This window comes from Moschus berezovskii, chromosome 3 (assembly GCF_049115385.1).
Source record: "Moschus berezovskii isolate FMDL1 chromosome 3, NW_MosBer_1.0, whole genome shotgun sequence".
NCBI classification, from domain to species: domain Eukaryota; kingdom Metazoa; phylum Chordata; class Mammalia; order Artiodactyla; family Moschidae; genus Moschus; species Moschus berezovskii.
Window position 1 is genome coordinate 114510361 of NC_142462.1, and position 13473 is coordinate 114523833.

Sequence of the window (13473 nt, forward strand, 5' to 3'; positions counted from 1 at the left end):
GCTTACTGTGGTCAGTCATCTGCATGTCCCACTCTCTCCACCAGTCTCACTTAAATGGTTCTATGGTTCCCACTTGGGCACCCCCTTCCATTTCCACATCCTATGTTTATTTCTGAGCCGTTGCCATTTGCCCCACCTCCTTCTGAAAAAATTTCTCTGAGTTTCTCCCTCTTTCACCTCTTTGAGATTCCAGGTCTTCTTCTTTCTTCAATCTTCCTGTGAACTGATCATTAATATCCTTAATGGTTTAAGAGATTCTAGCTGCTCTTTATTTAAGATGATTTTTTTTTTACTGTTTAAGTTGTTGTTTTGCTTAGAGAAAAACAAAGTTATTCATGTTAATGAAAATAAATTCATTAAATGCAGCCAGACCAAGTAAACAACCTCCTCAACAAAACTCTGCTGCTGTGATGAAAGGGTGGGAAGGTTGAAGAATCATCCCTTGGGAAGGCAGAGAGAGTACCAGGGTGAATACTGATCATTTTTCAGGGCTATCTCCAGTTTTATTGGAAGGAATCAAATGTTCTTGCTAATTATTGTCAGGGATTTGGCTGCTGTTCAGACTCAGTGACTAACTCAGGAAATAAAGAGAGTCAAAGAGATGGACAGTCTGAGGACAAAAACATAAATACCTCCAAACAGACTGTGAGCCTTAAGGATTGGGGCCCCCAGGGACCCCCGAGACTCTGTTCATCAGTTATGCATCTGACATGAATTGAGAGAGATCCAGAGCAGATGAAGACCACTGGTTCTCTTAAAGAGGGAGAGAAACTATGGTAAATATTTTAGGATCTTTTTATTCTTGAGTAGGGCAGAATGAGTATGTTCTGGATAGGAAGGGCAAAGTGGAGCCAAGCAAACTTAGACTTTCTCCTTGGGTTTGCGGTCCCCATAGAATCGACGCTGTGGGGCAGGAGCACACTGGACTGAGCTGTCCGAGGTGCTGACTTGCCTCTGTGTAAAGTAACTGCTGGACATTGATCTTAGCTTCCAGACATTCTGCTTAAGAACTAAACTGCTTTGAATTTTGCTACTCATGGCCTTACGACCATACCCCTTTGCTCCTTTCAACTTTGTCTCTGGGTCCTAAAATCACCCTCTACCTGCTTCTCTGCAAATATGATATTTCGTGATTCATAAAATACACCTTAAATCAACAACTAGAGCATGAGTTTTTAGGGCTCTGTCTCTGACACTGGGGTCTATAATGAAATAGAGATATGCAATCATTGTGGGTTGTATTGTAATTTGTTTTAATTGTGTACAGAGTAAAACAAAAAAACCTGATTCATTAAAACAAGGGCAGATTCAAAGGAGAAATAGTATAGTATTGGCTCATACCCAGCTGTCTCCAACTTTATCTTCTGCATCCAATGATGTCTTCAAATGAAAGTTCTGTTGTCTTCCCTAATGTCAGCCTTAAAGGTTAAGTGCCTCCAGCTCTCCTCTCTTAGGAGCCGCTTATGGCTAAAATTGACAAGTTTGTTCAAACCCTTTTTGAATCCCTTCGTATTTCCAGTCAGTGCAATCTACTGAAATAATGAGGTACACATCTTTATAAGACTTCTTGTAAACTTGCCTTTATTGGTCCTAAACTCACTGTACTCATGTTTTTTCTGCTTCCATCCCACCCATCTTCATGTATGTAGACATGTGTCATAAGTTTATCTCCACTATTCATCTCATGGTAAGCATTGGTCATATCATTTCTCAGCCCTTGCTGTTATGACAAGGTCCTTAGCTTTGCATTTCCAAAGCCCCTTTTGGGAGAAATCCAAGGGGTTTATGAACTTGTATGGGGGAAATTGCATCTTTATTTCCACTAACATCTACTTGAAATTCAGGATTTTATTCCATTACAAATACCACTAATAACTATCATAGATATTTTTATATTATGCACAGGTTTGTAAGAGTTTCCTGCATCTTTTTCCAGTAAGCTTAAATCTTTTCTCCCCATACCAGTTTGGTGTCATCTTTGAGACACACTTAAGTCCTTTCTCCTAACCATTGTCTTTAAAGATGCTAAAGAGCACTGGCCCGGTGCTTATCTGTGAGAAACCAGGCTCTTCATATTTTGCTTCTCTACTCACAGATATTTTTAAAAATACTTTATTTCCTAAACAAGTCTTTATCTATGAAACTCCATCCCTACCATGTCTCCTCAGTTCCATCACAGTTCATTCAATAAACTGGAAAGGCATTGAGTGGAGAAACTTTTATTGATGATCAAGAAATTCTGCTCCTCTTTAGTTTCTTTCTTCCTTTCTCAAAAATTCTACAAGTAGGCAGGCATGTTTTCTCTTCTTTGAACCATGTTGCTTTCTTATTAATAAGGATGCTTAGATTTTCTAGAATTAAAAATGAATATTTTAATAAATAGTAGATATCTGGGAGATGGAGTTGAATCATCTATGAATGTGGAATTGTGAGTTTAAGAGCTCTATTAGTCACTAAGTCTTTCCCAGAGGTTGTCTTTCTCTCTCTCTCACACACACACACACTCACCTCTTTATGTCCTTCTGCAAACACAGTTCATATTTAATAGTTACCTTAACTGACTCAGACTGACCAGCTGTTTTTCATAAAATAGGTGCTACATTTGGCATTAAATGGATTGGTCCCAAGAAATTCTATTTGGAAGACTGTTTCATGTAAATCTAGGAATCTTGCACTAGAGTCTTTTTAAAAAGCTTTCTCATTTCTTACTGATGCTCTGATTTCTTTCTGCCTTCCCAGGGCACATCTGATCTTAGTGAGATGCACGTTCCCGTTCTGCCTCAGGGTACAGCCCACCAGCTTGGTGTCCTTGTAGCTGACTCTGGCGTAATTAACACACTTGCTGGTATTGGCAGAATTCTGTAGTGAGCTTCTGTTTATCATTTTCTTATAGTAACTGCCACGCTCTTATCCATTCTCTCAGATTCTTTCTGTTCCAACCTGCACTCCAGTCTCTCCTAATTGACCCATTATCATTAACTCGATTGTTAGCTTATTCTATCCATAATGACTATAAACAATTGGGATGATAACCTATTCTTAGGAGGGCTGCAAAAACAATTTAGCTCCCAGTGGCTCATGTCTTCTTATTATAGACTCCATCAGGCGTTTCTTCAGATCCAGGGTGGAGTTCTTATGAAGACGGGGTGCGTTTTTAGGAAAGCAGCCTTTAGAACTGGTGGCCATTTAAATGAGTGGGTTACATATTGTGGCCACTTTTATTCTTGAATTCCCTCAGAATTCCCAGGTCCATGCCACCTCATATAATTAATGTATTTATCTTGTAAATTTAGGTTGTGACATCCTCTTCTCATAGAAGAGCCATGCGACCATCTCTTACCTGCTCACAGAGCCCAGACTCTGCTCACATCAGGATAAGGAGGGGAAGGCAGTTCCTCTGACAGACTTGGAGGATGGATCTTGACTGATAACAGCCAGTCATGACAGTCTCATTCTGCTCTGACAGACACTACCTTGACAGCTTCTCCTGCATCTAGGGGTGTCTATGGGACCCTTATAGCTAATAAGAGGAAAGGGGAAGCCTTCTGGGGGCTTTTTGAGTCCAGATAAAACATGAGATCCTTGTGAGAAGCAAACCTTTTTACTCTGTCCCTTCCTTTTTGCTTGGCACGCAAGCACGCAGGCATAATGTCTGCAGTGGCTGTAACTGTCTTACAAGCATGATGAAACGGTCAAGAAAAACGCAAAATGCTGACCCAGCATCCTAACATTTTTGAGCCCTTGCACTAAACTCTGTAGTGGCTCACTTCCAGAACTAGTGTTGTGTAGAATAATTGAACGACTTCAACTTCTCATCATTCAGATATTCTGTTGCTTGCAGCCAAATGCGTTCTTAACTAACTTGGGCTGAAAACACAGTGTTTTGACCGCTTTCTCCATCCAGGATGTAGGTTACGTTCTGGGTTTTAGATGTAGATATAAGTAAGAATCAAACATTTTAGAGGACATTTGGAAGCAAAACATCATCTAATCCTCCTCGGTGGAAGGGAAGAAAAAGGACAATTTGGTAATGCTTTGAGTTCCAAGGGAAAGACAGCAAGGAGAACATTAATCACTGTGGGCAATTTGGCCCCCCCAAAAAAAAGCCTCAAAGAAGGGGAACAATGAGTGGAGCTTCTCTAGGCAAAGAGAAGAGAAGAGAAGGTTATAGAGTCATTAAACCAGGGGGGACGTGATGCCTGCTGTGGACACATTCCCAGGCAGTGTGCCAAAATAAGAGTCCCTTTGAAGGGAGAGAATACGGAATAGGTGTCTTGACACCACCTAGGTCCACAGTACTGCCCTGCCACTGGCTGGTCACATGACCTGGTATCCCTTTTGCTCCTCACTGCTCTCCCTGGGTCGTGGCAGCATTTGGCATCATGAGGTCATTTGTCTCCACCATCTTTCTAGGTTTTAAGGGAAGGAAGGAGGGAGCAGGGGAATAACCCATCACAGTGCCAAGTGACTCGGAGAAGGTACAGCCCTCCCTTGATATCTGCCGAGGTTTGTTCCAGGACCTCCTGCAGATATCACAAACTGATGGGCATTCGTGTCCCTTAGTCTGCCCACGGAACCTGTGTATTCTGCATCCATGGGTTCCACCAGCCCAGTCTGTAGTCAGTTGGATCCACAGATGCAGGACCCTTGGGTAGCAAGGGCTAACTGTACTGGAAAACCGGTTCTGTGTTTGAAATGAAAAAATCTTCCATTTCTCTATGTCCATGCTACATCTGGGCAGGGGGTGAACAAGAACAGTTGGAACTGATCTTGCAAGACTGTCTCAGAGGTCTTGATTCGATTAGATGCATGTTATTTGACCTACCCACTTCAGGTGTTTAAAAAAAATAGTTGTCAACATTTAATAATCGAGAGACTTGGCATAAAAACTCATGTTTCTCTTCATGAACTCTTGTTCATACGAAACAAGTAGACATCTTGGCAACATGAGGCCTCCGTTTCTGCATGCCGTTCGGGTGGGAGCCGAGTAAGCTTTTCCCATCACGTGTTTCCCAGTTTGAGGCTGTCACCTTCTCTTCATTGTCGACATGACACCGAGGCTGGGGTTACTTTATCATCACCCTCCCAGTGCTTTTCTTTTTCATAATAGAGACTATCTCTCTCAAGAGTGGGGAAACAAAATAGAGGGAGTAGGCTGCGTGTTTCTCACACCCCGCCTACTTCATCATTAAAATTAGCAGCCTACCAACACCTGTAGGCCTTTGAATTTGCAAACCAACTATAACTGCAGTGCAGACCACAAATGGAGACTTGTCTCTGTGACACTTTCACACTCAACCTTCTTGGAAAAAGGGAGGTGAGGAGGTTGATTACTCTTACAAGACGAAGCATCTTTAGTGCATGGCAATGGTTAAATTCATTCAGCTTTCTAGACCCCTTTGCTGCAAGACAGCTAGTCTGACAAATGCCATAGCTAATTAGTGTGCCAAGTCGCAGGAGGGAACCTGCTATCTGGCGATCACAATAGTGCTTTTCAATAGGCCCTGCAAATGAAGACATAACATGCAATCTTGGCCTGGGTGGCAGCGGTGGGACCTTTATTTTGCCATGGAGGAGGGCATTCCCACTAGGGCCATTTGCTGGGACAAAAATCTCAACTCTGGTGCAAGTAATAAACATAGGACACAGTAGGTATGCTACAATGGACCTTTCCTGGCTTTGAAATATACGGACAAGTTGCTTGCAGCTGATTGTCTCTTGGGCTGCAGGATAAGATACTGCCCCCGTGGCATCTGTGAAACTGCTGGTTCCCTCTTTGATTGTTTCCTAAATGTGAAAACTTAACACGTGTACTGTATTTTAAGAGACCTGTTAATTTGCCAGACTATTAACTTGTCCACTAAAAGAGCTCCACAGAACAGGGAGGTCTAGGTTATTTTATGATCAAAGTGTCCATCTAAGAACCCACCAGAACACTGCACATGGGCAGATGGCTCTCAGGATCAGGAAGTGCTCCACTGGACGTTTGGTGCTTTGAGGTCAGTCTCATAGCTTTGTTGACTTTCTGGCTGAAGGACTGACTGAGAGTCTGGCTTCTGGACCTCAGTGAGTAATTGGGACGGCATCTGTGCGTTCCCCACCTCCGCTGGGCAGAGCTGCTTTGAGCAGTTTGAAAGTTACAGGAGGTGGGCAGGAAATCACCCACGCTGTACCCTTCCCTCCCCAAGCCACCAGCAAATGCTCAGCGGACAGCTCTTGCCATCCAGAGCAGGCAGCTAGCTGGCTGGCCATCTGGAGAAACCCTTGTGAAGTCAGACCTGCAGCAGACAAAGAGACGTTTTTTGAGTAGACAGAGCAAGGGGCTGGGAAGGAAAAAGCCCAGCTTTGGGGACAGAGCAGACCATGAGGCCCCATGCCGGCAGGTTCTGGAGAACTGGCAGGGCAGAACATTCAGGGGAGACAAAACCATTGTGAAATTCTCCAGGGCCTAAAACAGAGTAGCTCATTAATGCTAGAAGAGTGAGCAAATCTAAATGTGACTCAGACTACGGTGACTCATGAATGGGGCTAGTGTGACACCCTTGGGGGTTGCCTTTTCGGGCTTAGTAAACAGATAGGAATTCCTTTAATCTTGATATCGAGAGCTAGATTATTTAGAGCAACAACGTGCATCACTCGTGATTCTCCTCCCTGTGTCTGCTGTGACGTCTTTTGACTGGTCAGTTACCCAAGATATAGTGATCCAGTCCATGCAGAGCCTCCATGCATGGCCTCGGATGACCCGCCAAGTGACCTCTGAGAGGTGACAGGAGGGTTTCAGTTTTGAAGGGAGGGAAACTGAAGACCAGCGGAGTGATTGGACGAGGTCAGGCCGATAAGTGGGAGTCCAGGACTTGCACCCGACTGATAGCAGGGCTGTTTCCTTGGTTCAAGGCTGCATGTTTCCCCAAGATGAGCTTCTTTACTTGTCAATTTTCTCTCCTCTCTTTCCTTTATGTGCTGCTGCTGCTGCTAAGTCACTTCAGTCATGTCCGACTCTGTGCGACCCCATAGACGGAAGCCCACCAGGCTCCCCCGTCCCTGGGATTCTCCAGGCAAGAACACTGGAGGGGGTTGCCATTTCCTTCTCCAGTGTGTGAAAGTGAAAAGTGAAAGTGAAGTCGCTCAGTCGTGTCCGACCCTTAGCGACCCCACGGACTGCAGCCTACCAGGCTCCTCCATCCATGGGATTTTCTAGGCAATAGTACTGGAGTGGCTTGCCATTGCCTTCTCCGTCCTTTATGTGCAGGGGTGGGCAAAAGAGATTTCTGTGGAAATTGGATCTCTCTTGTGCTCCTCTGAATAAAGATAAGCCCGGGGTGAAAAGTGGTCTCAGCAGTGGTCAATTTCCCTGTGGCCTTTAAAGGATAAGGAGGCTCCATGAACTGCCTTCACACCCTCTGAATGTCTATTTATGTTTTCATCACCCATGAATGGATCCCAACCTTTTGGGGTCTAGTTATAACATTATGTCTTTAAGGAGTTGATGGATTTATGCTTTCTGTGTGTAACAAATGTGACTGCTTTGATTTGTCTTCTAACTAATTCCTTCAAATCTTACTTTGCAGGGTGAGCAAACCCCCCTTCCTTTCCTAAAATAATTTCCATGAGACAACCCCCTCGGTATAGTTAGGGAGTCATTTGTTTTTGCTGTACTTCTGGGCTGTGCCCACTTGAAAAGCAAATACCTCTCCAGTGTAAGCACCCATTAAGAAACTGGGCCCAGATCTCCTAAAAGAAAGCAGTTTAGCGATCGCCAACCAGCTTTTTGCCTACTATAGCTTCCTTGCCCCTCTTTCCTTGTGCCGACTCAAAATTTTCATTTTGAGATGGGAAGAGCTCCTTTCTATCTGCTAGACTGGATGCTTCTCACTTTGAATCAATTTTTGCTCAAATAAAATCTTAAAAATTAAATAATTGGGCCTGAGATCACATCCTACAATGTCTACTTTACAGACAAGGCAGTAACCCAAGAGAGGGATGCAGGTGGGATGCAGGAAACCCGGTACCGCGAGAGAGATGTAACAGGCAGCTGGCATTTGGTGCCTGTGTGGTGATCCTGGGAGACTGAGGGTAACATACTCTGCCCTCTTTAGCCTCAGCGCCATGATGCCACGCGAGGATGTAGGCTACGTGTTGCCAGATCTTCTGCTTTTTCCAATAAAAGCTGGGAATCAAGATTTGAAGGTAATGTCTCCTGACATTTGCATGTCATAACTCATTAAAAAATCTTTTTTCACATTGTGGACTAAACAAAACACATCTGTGACCCAGGGATGGTGCCAAGGACCAACCTGGGGAGACTGGAGCCCCTCTCTCAGAATGCCCATCTCCGCTTCCTTCTTTGATACGGGCATTCTGCATTTTCTCAGTAAAACCCTGCATCGGTGCAGCTTTGAGAACCCTCACTCTCTCCCCCCAGATGGTTGGCTTCAAATCCCTGCTGTAGACATTCTGGGTTCCACTTGGCCCTCGTGATGTGAGTTAAAGATGGAGTTAGGATATGACCTTGGCAAAGAGGAAGGACAGTTTCTTCATCTGTAAGCAGCGGCAGTTAAAGTTGGAGGCCCCATTGGAGCTCCGATCTGGTAGAAGGGTATTGGGGCTTTTTGGATTAAGGCTTTTGAATTTATTCAGATACCGTCTGCTTCACAGCTGTATTAGTCAGGCAGATTTCCTTAACCTCGTGAGTTCTACTTATGAAATGGGGATAATGACCATCCCCAGACTTAAAAGGATGTTTGGGGTTAGATGAAATGTGTATAAAGTTCTGGATAGATAAAGTTGCTTCAGTCGTTTCCGACTCTTTGCAGCCCTTTGGTCTGTAGCCCGCTGGGCTCCTCTGTCCATGGGATTCTCCAGGCAAGAACACTGGAGTGGGTTGCCATGCCCTCCTCCAGGGGATCTTCCCAACCCAGGGATCCAGCCCTCATCTCTTACAACTCCAGTGTTGGCAGGCAGATTCTTGATCACTAGCGCCACCTGGGAAGCCCTCAATTTCTGGGCACAGTGCTAAATAAATGTCACCATGTTTCTATTTTACTCCAAAGGTAAATATAATGGCAGATTTTTTTTCCTCACTGATAATGGAGATTGCTGACCAATGAAGTGGAATTTGTTGAGGAAAAGGATGAGAGAGATGGGGAGAGGTTTGGATCCGAGGACGATGCTAGCACTGTGTGATGAATGAGCGAGCCGGGTGGGGTGGCTTGGTTGCCACCCCAAGGAATGATCCAGCTTGTGTGGCCATGGTGGAGGGATGACCGCTGGAAGGTATGCCTCGGGGAAGAGCATTAGGAAACCTAGATGTGCAGCCCTGGGCTGGGGCGCTGCCACACCCCACAGTCGTGCCTGAGTGACTGGGTGAGTCTGCTAGGGCTGCGGAGTCCCACACTGTGGGCTGAGACAAGGGGTTGACTCCGCTGCACGCCGCGTCCCTTGTCACATGGCCGTCTTCTTGTGTCTGTGTATTCAGATGGCATTCTCCCTTCTGAGTGTGTCTGTCTCTCTGTGTCCTCCTTTTATAAGGCTATCAATCATATTGGAAGAAAGGGCCACTCTACTCCATTAGAACCTCAGCTTACATCTTAATTACACCTGCAAAGACCCAAACAAGGTCACATTCACAAGAACCTCCAGGGGATCTTCCTGGAGAAGGGAATAGCTCCCCACACCAGTATTCTGGCCTGGAGAATTCTGTGGACAGAGGAGCCTGGTGTGCTACAGTCCATGGGGTCACCAAGAGCCAGACACGACTGAGTGACTAACACTTTCACGGGAACCAGGCATTAGGATTTCATATCTTTTTAGTAGACACAAATTATCCCACAGCAATTATCCCACAGCAATTCATTTAACCCTCAGAGTGTCTCTTCCTTTATCAAACAGAGTCTGCCTCACCTGTCTCCCAGGGCTGTTTGGGAGGTCACGTGCATGCTGGGGGGACACTTCTGTAAAGCAGAGGCACTTGATAACTGCTTGGTATTTTGTCATCAGCCTGGAGGAGATGTGATAAGGTCAGAGAGGATGATTGTCAAGCATGTGCATTCCTCCGGAGCTATCATAAAAATACAGCTTGTAGTATTTATTATTAATAACCTGCGCGCTGGAATCCTTTGACACTCTTCTCATTTTGACTTCTGACCACCTGCTCCAGTTCCTGCCCATACCGAAAGCACACCCACGAGTTCCATCCTAAATGGAAAATGACTATTTTGTTTCCCTCTCTTCCCCCGCTACACAACACCCACCCCCCAGAAAAATACCAGAGGGATCTGTTTCCTTGTATTTAAGACCTATTTGTTGCTGAGGATTTAACAAACTTTACACCAGTGTGAACTCAGAGGTGGTTTGTTTCACAAGAGGGCCCGGATTTCTTGGTGTTTCAAACCCCACTGGCCATTCTCTTGACTGCACCCTCCTCAACTCCCTTAGATTTTTGTTTATTCTGTTTAGCACCATTTCATTCAGTTTCCCCTGCTTTTCTTTAACCCTTTCATCCATCTCCATATTTCTCCCCCGTTTCTCTTTTTCCTTCCCTGTCTTCCTTCTTTGCTTCCACTTCCTTTCCAAAGCATTCTCTCTCCTACTCCCATTCAATCTCTGTCTTCATCAGGTTGGATGTGATCCTTGGCTAACCTCGGCTTTATTTTCCTTCTAGCATGTGTGTGTGCTCAGTCGCTTCAGTTGTGTCCAACTCTTTGTGACCCTAAGGACTGTAGCCCACCAGGCTCCTCTGTCCAAGAGATTCTCCAGGCAAGAATACTGGAGTGGGTTGCTATTTCCTACTCCAGGAGATCTTCCTGACCCAAGGATCCTGCATGGCAGGCAGATTCTTTACCCACTGAGCCATCTGGGAAGCTCATTTTCCTTCTAGAGACCCCTCCAGTTGCCCAAAATACACTCTCTCACTCTCCTGTGACAGTTTATAATCAGTTTTATGAGCCTTAAAACTGTTCCATCTTCTTACTCCCAAAAGATGGTGACTGATGCTGAATTGAAGCCACAGGATTTCGCAGGTGGGGCTGCTCCTGCATGGACAGCAGCTTTTTGGTGTCCCTTTTGGTTTTGGCCTGTGAGTTGGTTTGTGCTGCTGTGATTCTGGGCCACACACCTGGGGAAGAGGGCCGAGCAAAGGCTTCCAGCCTCTGGACAACAGCAGGATCCCCAACACAGCCCTGTGGATGGGAGAAAGAAGGGAGAAGACACTCTGTCATGCGATGTCTTTGAAAACTTGAACTTATTTTATAAACCAATTATTTATAAAAGGATGAGAAGATTCTCCATTCATTCATCCAACAATTCATTTTTGAGCTCCTGTTAGGGGCCAGGCATTGTGTTGATGCTAGGAGTCTAGTGCTGCTGCTGCTGCTAAGTTGCTTCAGTCGTGTCTGACTCTGTGTGACCCCATATACGGCAGCCCACCAGGCTCCCCCGTCCCTGGGATTCTCCAGGCAAGAACACTGGAGTGGGGTGCCATTTCCTTCTCCAGTGCATGAAAGTGAAAAGTGAAAGTGAAGTCTCTCAGTTGTGCCCGACTCTTAGCGACCCCATGGACTGCAGCCTACCAGGCTCCTCCGTCCATGGGATTTTCCAGGCAAGAGTACTGGAGTGGGGTGCCATTGCCTTCTCCAGGAGTCTAGTGTTAGGTAAAGCCATCTCTTAAAACCAGAAGATCTTAGTGGTCAGGACACAGTGGGTGAAGGAGAATGGGACGAATTGGGAGCGTAGCACTGAAACATATGCATGACCATATGTAAAACAGATAGTGGGAATTTGCTATCTAACGTAGGGAGCTCAAACCCAGTGCTTTGTGACAACCTAGAGGAGTGGGGATGGGGTAGGGAGTGGGAGGGAGGCTCAAGAGAGAAGGGACATATGTTTCTCTATGGCTGATTCATGTTGTTGTATGGCAGAAACCAATACAGTATTGTAAAGTAACTATTATCCAATTAAAAATAAATTTTAAAAAGCATTAAAAAAAAAGGACACAGCTAGATGGAGAAACGGTGTGTGATGAGGGGCTGTGCTGAGCACTGAAGTGAAGTGAAGTTGCTCAGGCGTGTCCGACTCTTTGTGACCCCATGGACTGTAGCCCACCAGGCTTCTCCATCCAGGGGATTTTCCAGGCAAGAGTACTAGAGTGGGTTGCCATTCCCTTCTCCAGGGGATCTTCCCACCCCAGGGATCGAACCCAGATCTCCTGCATTGCAGGCAGAGGCTTTACCCTCTGAGCTACCAGGGAAGTGCAGCTAGTGCTGAGCACTAGCCTGGACTCTCACCTGACCTACATGGTAGGAGGTGGACGGAAGGCTCTCCTATGAGGCAATGTCCTCGAGTGGACATTTGAAGGGCTTAGCTGTTGGAAGCTGTGGGAGAAAAAGAGTGAGGGGCAGAGGGCACGGGGCTCCAGGATGGGGAAACCATCAATGAAAAGGCCTTTAGGGCAGGTAGACCTTGGAGCTTTCAAAGATCTGAAGACCAGGAGTCCAGGGAGCAGGGGCACATGAAGGCTGGATGGCCTGTATCAGCCGAGAGGTGGGGGCAGAGGCCATCTTCATTCTGGACCAAGAGGAATGTTGGAAAATATAAAGAAAGGCAAAATGATCCACGTCATCCTACCTTTACACACGTGAAACTTTTTTGAGCTGGAATATACGCACAGTGAGGTGCATAAAGGGTACGTAAGTGTGTGTCTCATTGAATTTTTACATGAATGGACTGGGCTTACAAACTTGTGATTTTATTTTGAATGAAACCTCATAGCACAAACACTTTACACTGTTAAAAGAGCGTCAAGAATTGATGCTAAGGATGGAACCCCGCTCTCATGTCGGGTGTTTTACACTCCTCCGTTTGTCTGTGCGTCTCGCGTCAGTGTTTGCCCCATGGACCACGCACCGAACAGTACTGTATGTAACTGGGGGCATGTATTTGGTTATCTTCGTAACGATGCCACAGGTGAAAAGGGTATGAATGTAGGTGAAGCTCTTGAAACATGGTGGAAGGTGGCAGAAAGTTGAATTTTCACCCCAGGATTCCCAGCAGCGTGGGCGGCATCCTTGAGTCCCCTCCACGTAACTGTCTTCTCCTCTGTCTTGATCTTTCATGAGAGGATCTGGCTGCTCATGCTTTATTCCCCTACATCTGAGCCTGAACAAAGAAAAGCCCTCAAGTCAGGGACCATGGGTGAGTGTTTGACGTGACAGAGAGGACCCTCATTTCCTTTGAGGTGGGAAACCCTGACCCCCCAAGGCCATGGGCCCCATATGGATATGGGGCTGCCCCAGGAATAATGTGGGGAGACCCCACTTGCTCCCCACCCCATCTGCCTGGTCCCGCTAAGAGGTTTCTAAGCTCTAGGAAAGGATAAACCTCCCGTTAGCCTCAACTTGGCTTTTCATCACCATTGGATCTTCTTATTCCCCATAAGGTATAGATATCCAGGATTTGTTTCTTGAATCAGTGAAGAAA

The 13473-nt window shown here is 45.7% G+C and overlaps 1 protein-coding gene across 1 annotated transcript in view; it reads left to right on the forward strand.

The window, feature by feature from the left end:
• Positions 1-13473, forward strand: part of LOC129552715 (transmembrane protein 178B) — a 273406-nt gene that overhangs the window by 148529 nt on the left and 111404 nt on the right. The window lies entirely within an intron of this gene.